The sequence below is a fragment of the Pleurodeles waltl genome, unplaced genomic scaffold, assembly GCF_031143425.1.
Source record: "Pleurodeles waltl isolate 20211129_DDA unplaced genomic scaffold, aPleWal1.hap1.20221129 scaffold_37, whole genome shotgun sequence".
NCBI classification, from domain to species: Eukaryota; Metazoa; Chordata; class Amphibia; order Caudata; family Salamandridae; genus Pleurodeles; species Pleurodeles waltl.
In genome coordinates this window covers 597,221-613,878 of record NW_027150076.1, presented here as the reverse complement: position 1 = coordinate 613,878, position 16,658 = coordinate 597,221, and the positions used below count along the sequence as shown (strand labels likewise).

At 44.8% G+C, this 16,658-nt stretch overlaps 1 pseudogene; it reads left to right on the top strand.

Annotated features, from left to right (window-relative positions):
* LOC138276123 (zinc finger protein 84-like) overlaps positions 1 to 12,361 on the top strand; it is a 92,037-nt pseudogene extending 79,676 nt beyond the window's left edge.
* The last annotated feature ends 4,297 nt before the right edge of the window (positions 12,362 to 16,658 follow it).

The window sequence follows — 16,658 nt, the reverse complement described above, 5'->3', positions numbered from 1 at the left end:
CTATAAGATGTGTGGAATGGGACCCCCAGTGCCACCCACACTGCCACTCCCCGTGCATAGGAGGAATATGATGTGGTGTACAACTGTCCCTGCCACTTCTTAGCTAGTTTCTGAGCTTTGTCATCCAGTATATGTGTTTCCTGTAAGCATGCTATCTGTGTCTTATGACATTGAATAAAGGAGTGCACCCTGTAGTGCCTGAAATAATTATTTAACCCCCTGACATTCCACAACACTATATTTACCAGCCTAGGCATAGGACCATTGTGTATCCCCCCTGTAAGCCTCTCCTGTTTAGGTGGTAGGAGTAATTCTCCCATGACCAAGGTTTTCCAATGTCCTTTGAACTGCAATAAAAGTAAGCATGCACAGTTATAAACAACCCCAACACCCCTGCTCATCCCGGATAGACAGTATAACAAAAAGAACAATACATACTGTAGATCCATGTGTAGATATGCTGCCAGGACTAACAGCCTATATCCCCAACCCCCATAAACTAAACCTACCACAACCATGGAGGTAGCATCCCCGACCCCGGATGCGGATTACACAGTGTCTGCATTGTAGTAATTCCCGAAACTAGGAACACAATGAGTACACTCATTGAGGTAATAGGGCTAGGCAACAAGTGCCCAGTCTGCGTCAACCCCTGCCCAGCGTCAATAACAGTAGAAAAATTGTCCGCAATGCAGGCCTCATCCAGCATCTTCACCCATGGGCGTCCCCGATTCTGGCTCCCGTACCACTCTCACCAGTTCCAGAGCAGGATTCAGACAGACCACAGCCATTGTTCCATCCTTTTGTACCTCAATCCTGAGATGGTCCTCCCCGGCCGAGGTCAGCGAAGTTCCCATCTTGTTGGTGTTGTACACCCGCTCGGATCCCAAGGAGGCCCGACCCGGAACCCTAGGTGGCGCCTTATCCCACAGTTCAAGCCACCTCCAGACCTCTTCTGGATGGTCAAAAAAGTGGGACTTGCCCCCAGAAAAGACCCACAGGCATGCAGGGTACAGCAACATATACCTCAAGCCCGTGGATATAAGCTTGGCTTTCACCTCCCAAGAAGCTCTTCCTCGAGTTTTGTGCTTAATTAGTGTAGTCCAGATAGAAAGCTTGTGATTTTCAAAAACAGCATTATTGGTTTCACAGGCTGCCCTTATGACACAGTCTCAATCTCGGGAGTTTAGGATCTGAAAAATGACTGCCCGGGGAGGCACCCCAGGCTTTTATAGGGACAACCAGTGCCATGTGGGTATGTTCTATGATGAACACAGAGTATAACCCCACAGGTCGCAGCACATCCCTGATCCATCGCTCCACAAAGGCCTGCGCAGAACCACCATCCTATCTCTAAGGTAACCCGAGAAGGCATACATTATTCCGTCTCAATCTGCCTTCAGCATCCTCAACCCTGGCCTCCAGCTTTCCGGATCTCGATGTAACCTGCGCCAGTTGCTTGCACAACATGGCCACCTCTGTCTGCAGCTCCACAATTTGAGCCCTTCTCCACCTTTCTAAGGTCTTCCCGAAGGTGATTCACCTCCAAGGGCACAGATATTTTCCCCTTCAGAGCCACCCTGGAGCCCTGTATGGTGGCAAGGAGTTCAGCCTGGGATGGCTCCTTCACAGGCACCCTGCATCATCTTCCTCCCTCTGCCCAGCATTTCCTGTTTACCGCTCTGATAGAGGGGCAGAGGTGGTATAATGTTCCATGGTGTTCCCATGTAAAGGGGCCACCTGCTTGTTTTGGCCCATCAGTACCAATTGGGTGGGGGAGCAGGATGGCCAGGAGCCACCCCCCACTCAGCCACAAGTAAGTCTCCTCCAGTGGTTCCTGCAGAGTGGCCCCACAGTCCCTGGGCCTCACCGCAAACCACACGTCACCCACAAAGCTAATTATTGAGATCACTGTAGTATTTATTCAGTAGCATCCCCTGGGGCACAGGCACCCATCAGTCACTCACCAGTGTCCATTAATTTGCTGCCTTGCCAAGTTGGGCCAATGCTCCTCGCTTCGTCCCATATGCATAAGGGGGGGGGGGTGGACCCCTCTGAGATGTCTCAGTTCAAACCAAGCGGCCCCCAGTCCTCTGTTCTACCACTCACTGGGTGCCTCCATAGGCCCACAGTCTCTCTCCAGCAGGGCACAAGCAGTCCAGGCCACCCCTCTGGCAGCTCCAACCCAGCAGAGCACCACTCCAAGGTGGATGGACCACTGCCACGACACCCGCCCCTCAGCACCTCCACTCGCTCCTGCTCGTAGCATGCATCAGCCACAGCAACACCCTCACTCGCCTCCCGCAGGGCCCGCCTACCCACCAAGACGGGCCCAACGCAGCACCGGCATCTTAATAGGTGAGGAGGGGCACAATCTACAATATCGGGCCTCTGAGCTCACAGGCCACCTCGTCTAGACTCCACCCATCTGGTAGGCACTGCACTGCCCCCAACAGTGCCCGGGGTGACCACCCTCCATGTCGGGGACCACCTGGCGACCGCTGCAGACCCAGCTATGTCGCTGGACCGCAGGGCACCACTCAGGGGCCGACAATGACCCAGATGGAAAGGCCGTGTATGAGGGCACACGCAAGAAGTACCCCTCGCAAGGCAGAAGCAAAAAAAAAAAACAGATGGTGGACGGAATGCTGAACAATGCAAACATTCACCCCCAGTCACAACGATCTGTGTTTAATCCATCATTTGTTTGCCCACCATGCCAACCAAATTTGGATCCAGCTATATGCAAATTAGTCTTGATCCTGTTCCCCATGGGAACAGTCCAGTCCGAACTGCCAGGCCAGGTCTTCCCTGGCCCAGAAACAAGCATCCTGGGACCAGTTTCAGGGTATGACCCTTCATCAGCTAGGCTGGCTTGAATACAGTGGCGCAGTGAGCATGGGACCCACGTGTGGGTATACCCTTCCCACTTAGGGTGAGAAAAGCAAAAAAATAAAAAAACTGATGATGGACGGAATGCTGAACAATGCAAGCATTCACCCCCAGTCACAAAGTTCTAGGTTTAATCCATCGTTTTTTTTGCCCACCATGCCACCCCAGTTTGGGCCTTTGCAAGGCAGACATGGCTGGATTCCGCAGGATTAGTCCGGGGTGGCGCAGAGCTTCCTAGAAGCGTATCCCGCTAGCCATTTTGCTTGGCCACGCCCCCCATACAGTCAAATCTTAACGGGTGCAAACAAATCTCCTTGATCCTTATCCTTGCCATGGGGTACGACTGTATGGTTGTAAAGAGGAATTTAATGAAGCTGGAGCCAAATTAGTGACAGCTTAGAACATCCACAAAACTGCACAAAGCTGCGCCCATTTATCATACACAGTAGTTGAAAATGTATCACAGCGAAAAAGCAGTCAATGACTCAGAATTTCTTGGCAACACAAGATTCTGAAACTCCCTTTTATCAGCTCAGTGACCACATTCTGTCCAGTAACATTAAAAAAAGAACGGAAAATCTTCCTGTTCCAAGAGTCTTACGAATATCGTCCAAATTAATTTCCTGTTCTCTTATATTTTTCCTTTTGATTTCTGTTTCTTGATCACGTGCTCTGACTTCCTATGTCCTACTCACTTCTGTATTTTATTCATTTCTGGGGATTTCTCACTTTCCCTACTTGCTCGTTTTATATTTTCTACTCTTAACATAACCTCCCTCCTAGTAGTTGCACTTCATAACGTGCACAACTAGATGTATAGGAAATGCAGTATCCTGGAATCAGTTGGGAAAAGCATAGAGCCAAAATGTAAACATACCCACTTTTGTGCCCGACTCGTGAAAATGCTTTCCGGGGTTGAATTTTTGGCATTCGGCTGCTCTCTTTGAATTTGTTGCTTTGAATCTAACAGGTAACATTCTCCAACCACAGTCCTCTCCCAGGTCATGGATGCCTTGTGCAACGTGGGTGATCAGCATATTGTCTCCCTCACTGTCTCTGTAAATAAACTCACCGCCATCTCTTCATGAAGGCCTGAGCTGTCCAACAAGATTAGAACTCAAGTTGTAAATCTCTTTTTCACGTTCCCTTATTTGACAGACATGTACCCAGTGTTAGAGAGGAAACAAAATGTGTGTGAAGAAGGTGCGCCATCACAGACATTAGTAGAGAGCGTTACAGAGCTATACGTGGTGAAAGAACAGTGCAGGCCTAAGTTCCACAATGATGCAAGACAGGTGAAGAGTTCACTGGAAAACAGAGTGGATGATCAGCAAGGTCTTAGTTAAAGGAAACCTGTTTGCAAGCTTTGAGGAATTTATGGTCACAGCATACAGGCATGTATTCTTTGTTTTTGGTCAATTGGAAACGTGACTGAAGGAAAAAGAGCAGGAGATAGAGTAAGCCAAGAGTACACTGAATCTGATAAGAAGTCTTGGTAGCAGAACAATAAAACACAAACACGCGTGCACATGAAAGAAGCAAATAAATGGTTTGTTAAGCATTGTTAGAATTACAATGAAGAATGTGTAGAGAAAAGGCTAGGACTTTGAGGACACAGGTGATGTGATGTTTTTGTAACAAATATGTGACTCTTCAGTAATCTATTATTAACCTTCTGTAGGACGCATTGTTCATGTAACTATATAAGTGGCTGCCTGCGAGCAGCCGTTGTTCATGTAACTATATAAGTGGCTGCCTTCGAGCAGCCGTTGTTCATGTAGCTATATAAGCGGCTACCTGCGAGCAGCCGTTGTTCATGTAACTATATAAGCGGCTGCCTGCGAGCAGCCGTTTGAGATCAGCTGTCTACCTGTGTGGGGATAGCTACTCTTCCTGCTGCAACAGTAAACCTGCTTGTGCCTTGCCAAGAGGAGTCCTGTTTTTAATATGTTAAGTGTCCCCGCAACATCAAAAGATCCCGCGCTGATACTGCTCCGAGTATTTGGGACCCACTAACGGTTCATTTCCGACCCAGTTTCTCCTGAAAGTGTTAAAATCAGAGTTCAAACAACGCCTCTTGACTAACTTCTGTATTTGATGGGCTTCTTTTCTCCTTTGACTCCCTTCCCCCCTTTTCTCTTCTCACTTTCTTTTCTGCAGTCTGATTATGTTCTCGACCCAGGATGAACTTCCCATGACACACATTGCGTGAATGCTCAGAATTCAGATTTTCTCAAGTTTTCAGTGTTGCTATTTCTCAATTTGATTAAAGACACAAGTGAGCATTATGTGTTACTTTCCATGGTTTGTCTGTACAGCACCCAAGTTAAATATAGTAATAAAAGATTGCAAGTCCTAGAACCCATTGGAATTTATCACTACAGAAGACTAAACCGGTTGTGCTGTCATGGCACACTACTTGTGCACTTCTTCTATTGGTACCTCATACGCATCTACCTGTGCACCCCGTCTGTTTGTACCTCACATGCACCTACCTGTGCACTGTTCCCGGTGATACCTCATAGGCACCTACCTTTGCACCTCTGATTGTATCTTATAAGCACTTACCTGTGCACCTCCTCTGTTTGTACCCCATAAGCACCGCCCTTTGCAACTCCTATGTTTATATCTCATAAGCACCTACCTGTACACCTTTTCTATTCGTACCTTCCAGGCGAGCTTCTAAAAAAGAAGCTTGTGATCACCGTACTGCCAACCATGGCCATTTGACTTTCAGACTATTACCTGGTTTTTGCTCTGTGCAGGCATCGAGTTGTTCCTCTGCTTTGGCTAACAGTGAGCCCTGTAGAGTAAGTATGCAGATATGGGAGAGTGTGTGTGTGTGTGTGTGGGGAGAGTGAGGGGATATAAAGGAAATTAGGTAAACCTGGCTATAAGAAATGCCTAAGGGTAGAAATGCTGCAATCACCTTTGGACAATGGACCCTTCCTCCTGCTCTACCAAATGCCCTTCTAGCCACAGAGCAGCCTCCTCAGCACTAAACTGACAACATTATGAGCCTGACTAAGAGTTTCGTGGATGGGGTTACTCCGTTACAAACATGACAGATATCCCACTATACCCCACGGGAATTGTATTATGGCGGACAGGATATCTGTCGCATTTGTGACAGAGTAACCTGCCTTCCAAACTCAAAATCAGGCCCTCAGTATGACCACCACTGTTGGCTGCGGGGATATGTCAGGTCAATTATTGATTGTGATTAATTCCCTCTATGAAGAGCTAAATGACTGATATTGCTGTTGTGTGTGTGCCTTGTCTGCATGCATTATGTAAAGGTAGGTATTTTAATGAACCCCTCATTCTGAAAGGTGCTAAAGCTTAAGGTGCAACAGGATCCAAACTCTATCTGCTTTAGGAAGAACTAAAGAATCTCTTGTTTGTGTAAAGTGTCAGGGCCAGAGCTAGGCTGTGTAAGCTGCCTAGTGTCAGGGCCAGATGGACGGATATTATTGCGATAGATAATCCACCTTAACTCACAAAAATGCACCAGTCTTTCAGGTTTGCAGAAAGCAGAAATGCATGACCCACCCTAGGGTGACTGGGAAAGTAGCAAAGATAACAAACAACAGTTTAAAGACAGGAGTTGGCACTTCAGCTGATCCAATGTGAACAGGAAAGGATTGTAAAGAAGAGTGTGAAAGAGTTACCTTTGTTATATACGTCCTGAAGAGCCCTTTATTATATATGTCCTAAAGAGTTACCTTTGTTATATACTTCCTGAAGAGCCCTTTATTATATACATCCTGAAGAGTTTCCTTTGTTATATACTTCCTGGAGAGCCCTTCATTATATACATCCTGAAGAGTTCCCTTTGTCATATACTTTCAGAAGAATTATCTTTATTATATCATTTCTGTAGAGTTTCCTTTGTTATATATATCCTGAAGAGTTACCTTTGTTATATACTCACTGAAGAGATACCCTTATTAAATACTTCCTCAAGAGTTTCCTTTATTTTATACTACCTCAAGAGTTACCTTTCTTCTACGCTTCCTCAAACTAAACAGCATCCTGTCCTGATCCATCTCTGTTTCCACAATCTGTTCTTGTTTAAATGAAATCTTGTCCACGTGATATTCCTAAAGATTTTCCCAAAGCATGTGGGTGGTCGTGAGTGCCCTTTCTTTACTACGTTACTCTGTGAACACCGGTGAATGTCCACTTTTTTTAACTAAAGATGTGACGTGTCCAACAGAACTTTTAGTTAAATATTTGTGTACGGTGAAACGTCCCTTGATAAGTCTCAGAAATAATGAAGAAGAGATTACTTTTACAACCAGATAAACACTGTGTATTCACATTCCATTACGTTTCCATTTAGCGATTTTCAATCTCTTTACATCAACAGGAAACAAGCCTTGATTGCAGAAAATGATAATGAATAATGAAGATAATATTGTAAATCTGAAAAAAGTGTCATAAATAATGTCAGGAAAACATCAGTGCTGTCGGCGAGAGAGGAACCTGAACAATACTGAGGGATCCTGGAAGAAGCAGTCAAGAGCCTTTCAGTGAATGTGAGTCTGAGCTGTGCACCTCCATGCCACAAGACTAGGAAATTACCTCTAGAAAATTAAGGCAACTACTCTGACAGACTTCCTCATGTCTAAACACGTGTGCAATACTAGGTTTGATCTTGAGATCAGTATGATGTGTTCACAGCAGTGCCCTGTTTCCTAAAATGACAATACACCACTATTCAGTCCTCTACGTGTATTGTAAACTCTTTCTGTCAAAACCACAGCAACCAGAGAAAGGCACAATGGAGCCAGACAACTGAAGGGCAAAGGAAAGAAAAATTGTGCTGTCTAAAATACAGAGTGCTGTCCCAATTTACACTGACCAAAAGGGGGGTGAATGTTTCCCGCAAGTGTGCTAAACCATTATCCAAACTAAAGTCAAAATCACCCCCAAAGAAGCCTCACACAAATTTTGCGTATGATAAGAATTTAATAATTATTCTACTTTATTTAAATAGGAAATCAAATGTCCAAAATACTACACACATACAGACAATGTGAGAATTACACGAGGGCTTTATCAGCCATGTCGGCCCATCAGGAAACACAGACATGGAATGTATATAAATATATAACAGATCCTGAGACACTAACCAAGAAAGAAAAAACATTCACATGCAGCGAGAGCTTTTGTTTGTCATCAGAACTAAAGCACCCTCAGCAAACGCACACATGTGAAAAAAAATTAAACTACACTGAATGTGTTAATAGCGTCAGTCATTCAGCACTCCTAAAAGATCATAAACAAACCCACACTGGGGAAAAAACATACCATTGCGGTGAATGTGTGAAAAGCTTTAGGGAATTATCATTCCAAAAAAAACATCAAAAACCCACACAGGGGAAAAGCCATTCAAGTGCAGTGAATGTGGAAGTAGCTTTAGTTACTCAACACAGCTAAAACGCCATCAGCGAACACACACAGGGGAAAAGCCATTCAGGTGCAATGAATGTTTGAAGAGCTTTAGTCGATTAGAAAACCTACGAAACCATCTGCGAACACACACAGGGGAAAAGCCATTCAAGTGCAGAGAATGTGGAAGTAGCTTTAGTCACTCAAAATACCTAAAACAGCATCAGCGAACACACACAGGGGAAAGGCCATTCAAGTGCAGTGAATGTGAAAGTAGCTTTAGACACTCAACACACCTAAAGGGCCATCAGCGAACACACACAGGGGAAAAGCCATTCAAGTGCAGTGAATGTGGAAGTAGCTTTAGTTACTCAACACACCTGAAACAGCATCATCGAACACACACAGCGGAAAAGCCATTCAAGTGCAGTGAATGTGTGAAGAGCTTTAGGCATTTGTCAAACCTACAAAGTCATCTGCAAATACACACAGGGGAAAAACCATTTAGGTGCAGTGAATGTGTGAAGAGCTTTATTAGGTTCTTAGATCTCCAAAGACATCAGCAAACACACACAGGGGAAAAACCATACTATTGCACTGAATGCGTGAAGAGCTTTAGTCGATTATCACTCCTAAAAAAGCATCAGCAAACACACAGAGGGCTAAAGCCATTCAAGTGCAGTGAATGTCTGAAGAGCTTTAGTCAGTTACCAGGCCTACGAAGCCATCAGCAAACACACACAGGGGAAAAGCCATTCAAGTGCAGTGAATGTGAAAGTAGTTTTAGTCACCTTTCAGCATTAAAGATTCATCAGCGAACGCACACAGGGGAAAAGCCGTTCAAGTGCAGTGAGTGTGGGAAGAGCTTTAGTCGGTTATCAAACTTACAAACCCATCAACGAACCCACACAGGGGAAAAGCCATTCAAATGCAGTGAATGTGAAAGTAGTTTTAATCACATTTCAGCATTAAAGATTCATCAGCGAACGCACACAGGGGAAAAGCCATTCAAGTGCAGTGAATGTGTGAAGAGCTTTAGTCAGTTATCACACTTACAAAGCCATCAACGAAAACACACAGGGGAAAAACCACACCATTGCAGTGAATGTGAAAGTAGCTTTAGTGAATCTTCAGCATTAAGGAATCATCAGCGAACACACACAGGGGAAAAGCCATTCAAATGTAGCGAATGTGAGAAGAGCTTTAGTTTATTATCAAGCCTAAAACAACATCAGCGAACACACACGGGGGAAAACCGTACCATTGCAGTGAATGCAAGAGTAGTTTTAATTGTTCCGCAACATTGAGGTCACATCAAATAATACACACAGGAGAAAAACCATTCAAATGTAGCGAATGTGTGAAAAGCTTCAGTTTTGTATCATCTCTCCGAAAACATAAGCGAACACACAGAGGAAAAAACATAGAATTGCAGTGAATGTGGGAGAGTTTTATTGACTCTTCAGCATTAAGGAATCAGTGAACACACAGAGTAATAAACCTACCATTGCAGTGAGTGTGGGAGAGTTTTGTTGACTCTTCAGCATTAAGGAATCAGCTAAAACACAGAGTAATAAACCTACCATTGCAGTTAATGTCTGAACAGCATTAGTCAATTATCAATCCTACAAAAACATCAGCGAACTCACAATATCACTGAACAGACATAGAAATAATTTATGGAGATGCAGCAAACTTGGCAAGAATTTAAGTACATTAACAATAATATTGACCCATATGTGGATATACTCAGGAGTTAAAATGTGCAGTTATTCTAAGATTAAGGAATTACAGAAAATGATAAAATTACAAATATGTGGAACATTCAAATACCAGATGTTAAATACCAGATGATGGAAAAACTGTCTATTCGTAATGAAGAAAATAAGACATATTTGTAGGATTTTAAAAGTGCCTGTACAAAATTGGATTATCGTTGGTACGGAGTGAGTACCATGTCTAATAATAATCACAGTCCTTGTCAAGGTGAACCACAAAAGTCACTAAATAAATCTGAGCTTAACCCCCTGGTAAGCAGTCGGGCTTAATTTATGGGCAATGTGTAAAGTACTCATGTAGCAATCTAAGAGTAATAAGGTGAAAACACAACACAAGAAAAATAAGAATCCTAAACCAATTTAGAAAAAGAGAAGATATTTTAATAACTAAACTGGTATCGTAACAACAAAAATCAAATCAGTAGAATTGATGTTATATGTTTTTACAGTTCTTGTCTAAAATAGCAGCAAAAGGTGCGAAGCATCAGTTGTGGGTATCTTATTGCAGCACATCACAACAAAGTCACACGTTCAGGCTGACCACGATGGAACATGGGCCGGATAAAGGACCAGATTCATCCCGCTGGAAGTGTCACCTTGTGACTTTGGTACGAAACAGTGCAATCCATTCCATGGGTTAATTTTATTCAAGTGCTGAGTCCTGCAAGTTCTCCCTACCATTAACCACCACCACCCAGCCGGTGAGAACCAGCAAACAGACTGGTCTTCCACACACACATCCTTATACATAAAACAACACACAAAACTTTGGGAGAATTAAGGGCCAGATGTAGCAACTTTAAAATCCATGCGACTCGCAATTTGCACCTCGCAAATTGGTATGCAGTACGGTGTCTCAGACACCGACTGCAACTCGCTATGGGGTCGCAATGACCCACCTCATGAATATTCATGAGGTGGGTTGCAAATTACGGCCCCATAGCGAGTATAGGCACTCGCAAACATGGAGGCCTGCTGTCGTCAGCAGACCTCCATGTTCGTGACTGCTTTCAATAAAGCAGTTTTTTTTTTTTTAAGTGTAGCCCGTTTTCCTTAAAGGAATACGAGCTGCACTTAAAAAAAAAAACGAAACCTTTAGTTTCGGTATTTTTTCAGGGCAGGGAGTGGTCCCTGGGACCACTCCCTGCCCTGAAAAAATAATTTTGGGTCCATTCACAAAGTGGAAGGGGTCCCCTGGGGACCCCTTCCAATTTGCGAGTGGGTTACCATCCACTTGAAGTGGATGGTAACTGCGATACCATTTGCGACCGCGTACGCGGTCGCAAATGGTATTGCATACCACTCAGACTCGCAAATAGGAAGGGAACACCCCTTCCTATTTGCGATTCTGAAATGCATATTGCGAGTCGGTACCGACTCGCATATGCATTTCTGAATAGCAAAGAGGCTTTTGCGCCTCGCAAACGGCGATTTTCGCTGTTTGCGAGGCGCAAACCCTTTGCTACATCTGGCCCTAAATTCCTTTGACTTTTAAACAAACACAAACCAGTTCTTAACAGCACATTTCATATCTGTGGACATGTGATTTGCGTGACCATTGGTGGTACCGCAAATGTGAGTGAGGGATCAGTAATGGAAGTCACTAACCCACACACTGTGTGATAACCAGCCCTGGGACAAGGCTTCTCTTCAGAAGAGTGAGTGATCATTAATGGAAGTCATTGACCCACACACTGTGTGATAATCAGTGATAGGACAAGGCTTCTCTCCAGAAGAGTGAGGGATCATTAATGGAAGACAGTGACCCACACTATGATAATCAGGCTTAGGACAAGGCTACTGTTCAGTAGAGTGAGGGATCATTATGACCAACACACTGTGTGATAACCAGGCCTAGGACAAGGCTTCTCTCCAGAAGAGTGAGGGATCATTAATAGAGGTCACTGACCCACACACTGAGTGATAGCCAGGCCAAGCACAAAGCAAACTAAATCTGCTGACTTCAGAGATGAGGGTACCAGGTTCGAACCTCAGCGGGTCAACAGCCTGTGACTCTGGGCATATCACTTAATCTCCCCGTGCCCACAATTCAGCGCCGTGAGACCCTCACAGGTGATTAGCTGCACTTTACAAATCCTGGATTATAGAGGGCAGATGGCTCACACAGTCCAATTTTGAAATGCTTGTTCAACATAAGAAATGAGGAAAAAGAGATTGATAATTTCTAAAATATGATACAGTTAGAACCAATCATGATAGAAAATGTACAAAATAATTATTAGAATGTACATGTTAATAAGAAATGTAATACAATAAAAACGGATTTGAATTGATGGTATTTGGCTGGTGTATACATAGAAAGTGATGTTAAATGAAATTGCCCCCCTAAACTATCAGGATAATTTGTGCTGTCAGTAGGAATCTGGCATCCTGGCACCGGAGGGCTCCAGTCTTGATGATGTGGCCGCTCTCTGCAGAAACCCTGGAATTGATGGCATTAGAGGGTCCAGTGCCATCAGCGTGACCGTTCTCACTTGCGAGCGTGGTCCAGGTGGCATTAGAAGGGTTCCAGCCGCAATAGCACGACTGTTCTCTGTAATTCTGAAACAGGTGAGTTCAGAAGTGTCATGAATGTTTGTTTCTGTACACCTGAAGTCAGTATTTTGACGGGGCTGCGGCCTGGCGTAGGCGGCGTTAGAAAGGGGTGCAGTCTCGATAATGTTACTGTTCTCACCAGGGAGAGGCACTGTCCAGTCTCAATGGAGTGACAGCGCTTAGCTGGAGCTAGTTGTGGGTACTTGTTTCTGGTGTTTGAAAGTGGTGAAGCAGAAGGGTTGAGTCTGTGTAGCTCAATCCCCCTCAGGAGAAGCCTAGAACAGGAGGCGTTGAGGGGGTTTAATTCTCGATAGCTTGAATTCCAGCAGCAGGCAGTCAGTTATAGGTTACATTAGAGGTGCGCAGTGTGCATAGCTTGACTGCTCTGAGAAGGACCCCTCTTTAGATGTTTCTAGGAATGAAAACAGGTTTTTTGCTCCAGATGGTATTCACTCTCTTTCTAGGATGATGGAGGGAGAAGTGCTACGAAGCAGCACAGCCACTTTGAATAAACGTATAATAATCAAGGTGGGTGTTAGTTAGCAAACCACGGTGACTTTGTGCACTAACGCCTGTGAGTAGGTAAAGTTCCGGGCTTAGATCACATACCCTAGAACTTGCAAAAAGTAATCCTTGGATCTGAGTTTCACTCCTATGAGTGAATTTCATTCATTCATTCATTTTTATCCGATCAAAACCTGATTTATGTCGGAAAGCTCAGAAATGCCTATTTGTGTCCTGGCACGCCCCTTGTTCATAATCCTTATAAATACCACCTGCTGCAGGGGGCAGAGAGCGAGTCACAAGTACCAACGAGGGCGACATTCGACTCTTTATCCTACACTTTACAACTCACACATGTCCTGGCACGTCTCTTGTTCATAATCCTTATAAATACCACCCGCTGTGGATGTCAGAGAGCGAGTCACAAGTACCAACGAGGGCGACATTCGAGTGCTGATCCTACTCTTTACTACTCACACATGAAATGATTCTGCCACAAGAGGCTTAAATTCAAAAATGATTTTATGTTTTGTAAGGTTCATATGGTGCTGCTCTATCTGCTGGGTACCAGGGCGCGTGGCATCTATAACAACCGTACCTGTGCAAGGCAAGTGGCGCTGCATCTGCACTTCTCTTAAATCTGCCCCTTAATATTTTCAATCAGTTTTTCAGTCAGTCTTCAGAGTTCAACAAAGAAATAAATTCAACAGAGTATAAATGAACATCGGCAAGCATGCAGCATTTGAGCCAGTTTCCTAAAACTCAGCTAGAAGTGTCTGGAATGGGGAGATTCTAAGTAATAGGCGTCAGTCTGTGTAATTCTAAAGTTGAACCCAATGAAGGTTCAGAGCAGGGAAGGCATATTCATTCAAAAGTTAACTCAAGGTCAAGAAACATAAACTCCCAGGTAGGAGAGATCTACAGCAGACCCAGGGATGGGTCTTCTTTCAGGAGAGTCAGGGAGGGATCAGATCAGCATATTCTAAGAACACACAGTTATTACATTTCATTTCACCCACAATGTCTTCCCACCAACACCCCAGAGATGGAGACAAACCAAATACAAAATCTTTCTGGGGCAGTCAGACTCCCTTGTTTCCCATTGTTGAACAGAGGTGCACCAGCTGCACAACGTTGAGTGTATCACTGGTCCGGACAGCATGGTGCAGGAGTGGTCTTCTCATCCCCACACATGCTGCAAATCGCAAGTAACTGCCAATTAACTCTAATCTCCTCCAAGGTTCTCTAAAAGCAAACAATGACCCACTCCTGTTACTAGCATGTTATCACTCCGGAAACAAGAAGGAAAACGTGTAAGCAAATACAAACAACACTTAATCATGGAAAAGCATTTGAGGCCTTCTTTTACTGAGGCTAACTTAACAAAATATATTTGGTTAAACGTGAATACATTGTATAACCGAGGATAGTCATTAGTTCACAAATTGCAGCTTCTTTATACGTATCTATGTAGGAGGCTGGCCTGGCTTATAGTGGGTACCTTGTGGTACTTACACCTTGTGCCAGGTCCAGTTATCCCTTATTAGTAGGCTGATAGAGGTAGCTATAGCAGAACAGCTTAGACTGAACTAGGAGACATGCAAAGCTCCTAATATACCACTTATATCACTTAGCACTATATCATAAGAAACACAATACTCAGAGTTACTAAAAACTAAAGGTACTTTATTTTGGTGACAATAAGCAAAATGTATCTCAGAGGATATATTCCCTTAGAAGGTAAGTAATATACACAAAATATATACACACAAACCAAAAATCAGGTAAGTAACAGTTAGAAAAGTAGTGCAAACACTGTACGACACAATAGAATGCAATAGGGAGAAATAGGCCTAGGGGCAACACAAACCATATACTCCAAAAGTGGAATGCGAACCACAAATGGTCCCCAGGCCTAGTGTAGTGTGTAGAGGGTCGCTGGGAGTGTAAGAAAACACTAAGGGTGTCCAAGATTCCCCACCCCAAGACCCTGAAAAATAGGAGTAAAGTTACCCTACTACCCCAGAAAGACAGTAAAGTCGAGATAGGGGATTCTGCAAGGACAACAACTGACTGCAAAACACTGAAGACGGATTCCGGGACCTGAGGACTGTAAAGGAAGGGGACCCAGTCCAAGAGTCACGCAAGTGTCCGGGGGGCAGGAGCCCACTAAACCCCAGATGAAGGTGCAAAAGGGCTGCCTCTGGGTGGAAGAAGCCGAAGATTCTGCAACAATGGAAGGTGCCAGGAACTTCTCCTTTGGTCAGAAGATGTCCCACGGCGTGCTGGAGGATGCAGAGTTGTTTCCAAACAGAAAGACCGCAAACAAGCCTTGCTTACTGCAAGAGTCGCGGTTGAGGATTTTGGATGCTGCCAGGGCCCAGGAAGGACCAGGAGGTCACCCCTTGGAGGAGGAGACAGAGGGGGCACTCAGCAACATGAAGAGCCCAGGCAGAAGCAGGCAGCACCCGCAGAAGCACCTGAACAGGCACTTAGAAGATCTGAGGATGACGGTCGACTCAGAGCAACAAAGGAGTGTCCCACGACGTCGCAGTCCAACTCAGCGAATTGGGCAATGTAGGACGGAGTGCTTGGGACCTGGGCTAGGCTGTGCACAAAGGAAGTCTTGCATAAGTGCACAGCAGCCCGAGCAGCTGCAGTTCACGCAGTACACAGGATTACTGTCTGGCGTGGGGAGGCAAGGACTTACCTCCACCAAATTTGGACAGAAGGGCCACTGGACTGTTGAAGACACTTGGACCCAGCTCGTCAGGATGAGAGGGGACCCAGAGGACCAGTGATGCAGAAGCTTGGTGCCTGCGTTAGCAGCGGAAATATTCAGTCAACCCACGGGAGATTTCTTCTTGGCTTCCAGTGCAGGGTGAAGGCAGACAGCCCTCAGAGCATGCACCACCAGGAAACAGTCGAGAAAGCCGTCAGGATGAGGCGCTACAATGTTGCTGGTAGGCTTCTTGCTACTTTGTTGCGGTTATGCAGGCATCCTGGAGCAGTCAGAGCCTCAGTGATACAGTTAGGCACCACATAGGGAACACATACAGGGCATACTTTATGAGCACTGGGGTCCTGGTTAGCAGGATCCCAGTGACACATAGGCAAAAAACAAACATACAAACAGTAAAATTGGGGGTAACATGCCAGGCAAGATGGTACTTTCCTACAATCTAGTCATACATTTGCAAATGGATTAACTTATAGATAGTCCAAAATATAGTTTATAGAATTCCCCGCTCCAGATCCTTCAGGTAAGGCCATCCTTTGTTTCCTGATCACTGTTCTGTGTGGCTACTGTTAGCTAGATGCAGAAAACACATCTCTTTGTGCCCCTCTTGTAGGTAGTCCAAACAGGAGAGAGTCCTGCTGTGAGGAGAATCACTGTACACAAAGCGGTGTCCAGCACACAGCCTGGAAAGGACACGAGAGAAGAACCAACCCAAACTGTTCCTGAGAGTGCAGACAGAGATTCCACATTCCTTGCTTGCTTTAAATGTGTGAGAATGGGAGCTACTGATC